Here is a 2,149-nt window from a genome sequence, read left to right as displayed (position 1 = left end):
AAGCTGAGAAATGAGATTACTGGTTTCCAAAAAATGGATGATGAGTCCTTGTGTGAGGCATGGGAAAGATTCAAAGAGTTATTACGAAAGTACCCTCATCACGGAATTCCACATTGCATCCAACTTGAGACATTTTACAATGGTCTCAACACTCACACAAGGATGGTAGTAGATGCTTCTACTAACGGTGCTATCTTATCTAAGTCTTACAATGAGGCTTATGAAACCATCGAGAGGATCGCCAGTAACAATTATCAGTGGCCAAACAATCGAGCAATGTCAGTAAGACAATTTGCTGGAATCCATGAAGTGGACGCTCTCACTTCACTTACATCCCAGGTATCTTCGATATCTTTAATGTTAAAGAATCTTACCACTAATGGGTCTAACAGTTTTGCAGCTCAACCACCTAACCAATATGAGAATATAGCCTGTGTCTATTGTGGGGAAGGACATGTGTTTGAAGAATGTCCATCAAACCCAGAATCCATGTACTACATAGGTAATCAGAACTAGAACCGAGGAAGGCAAGGGCTGTAATCCAACTTTTACAACCCGAGTCCGTTACCGGAGTCGAACACAAGGTGCACACAGACTTAACTTAATTGTTTTCACAGTCCATAAAAAAATTTCCAGACTAGCTGGTTACTGCGTCACTGTCGCCTTAAAAATCATATCTTGAGTTTTCAAGCTCGAAAATCAGTTTCGTAACTTTTCCCTGAAACTAGACTCATATTTCCATCAACATATTGTTTTCTAGAATTTTTGGTCAGGCCAATTAGTACAGTTTATTAGTTAAAGTCTCCCCTAATCCAGGGTTGGACTACACTGACCTTCACGCATTACAAATTGGATATCTCCCTGTACAGGGCTTCAATACTGATGCCGTTTGTTTCTATAGAAACTAGACTCAAAGAGGAATCTATACATATATGGAATGACTCCTAATTATCTCTGGTTAATTTAAAATTAATTTCCAAAGTCGGAACAGGGGATCCAGAAACCGTTCTGGCCCTGTTTCACGAGAACTGTAATATCTCTTAACATATAACTCATATGACCATTTCGTTTCTTCCATATGAAAGTAGATTCATCAAGATTCATTTACATAATTTATTCACTATTTAATTCCATTCCTACTATTTATAGTGATTTTTCACATCCACATCACTGCTGCTGTCAGCATCTGTTTTCAAGGTAACCTTTACCTACTTCATAATTTCTTTGATTCAACTAGCCCTTTTAGCATACATGGCACAAGGAATGATCATGATTAACCATTCCAATGGCTAATCGTTTCCAAACATTTCCATACCTCTTAATGAACAACATACAAAATGATTATGATACCATGCCAAAGTGTATATAAGCCATTTTCGCATGGCTATCCAAATTTATACAAAATCAAAGGGGTCTATGACCAACAAACGAAAAAGTAGTCCTATACATGCCATTTCAAAGTTCAACCAAAATTTGTACCAAAAGGGGCTTTGATAGTGTGGATGACTTGACTTCGATGATCCCGAATCCGATAGCTAACGAGCAAAATCTATAAAACAGAGAGCCAAAGCAACGGGTAAGCATTTTAATGCTTAGTAAGTCTCAAGTAAAGAAATCAGCTTTGACTAAAGTATTACATTCACATAGCTAAATGAATCACTTTATTAATACACATTCTCATAATCATACTTACTTCACACTTCATCAACATATACACACAAGGTATCAACCTATCTAAGAGCCGAAAGTTCGTTAGTCGATTGAACGAATACTATTTCAAACGGATCGACTTGTCCGATGCACATGTAAACATACCTTATCGTATGGGTTTTTCGAGCGTATTAATTGAATTTATTACAGCACCAAAACGCTCACCTTCAACCGAGCTTCTTGAATTTAGCGGATATAACCACAAGCACAATTGCCTTTGGTCTTAACCCGGATTTGGTGACTTGCACAAATGCCTTGGTCTTAGCCGGATATAACAACTTCATACGAATGGCTTGGTCTTAGCCGGATATAATCACTAGCATAAATGCCTTGGGACTTAGCCGGATATAATCACTAGCATAAATGCCTTTGGGACTTAGCTCGGTATCATTCAAATGCTCATGTACACATATATCAATAATCACGACACATCCATATT

The 2,149-nt window shown here is 37.7% G+C and overlaps 1 non-coding gene across 1 annotated transcript; it reads right to left on the bottom strand.

The window, feature by feature from the left end:
* On the bottom strand, positions 1–107 carry LOC128289746 (small nucleolar RNA R71). The gene has a single exon (XR_008279390.1). It is a non-coding gene; the product is annotated as a small nucleolar RNA R71 (small nucleolar RNA).
* Positions 108–2,149: the final 2,042 nt, after the last annotated feature.

Source organism: Gossypium arboreum, chromosome 2 (genome assembly GCF_025698485.1).
Source record: "Gossypium arboreum isolate Shixiya-1 chromosome 2, ASM2569848v2, whole genome shotgun sequence".
NCBI lineage: Eukaryota > Viridiplantae > Streptophyta > Magnoliopsida > Malvales > Malvaceae > Gossypium > Gossypium arboreum.
The sequence above is the reverse complement of the archived record's forward strand: the minus strand, read 5'-3'. Positions and strand labels throughout refer to the sequence as shown.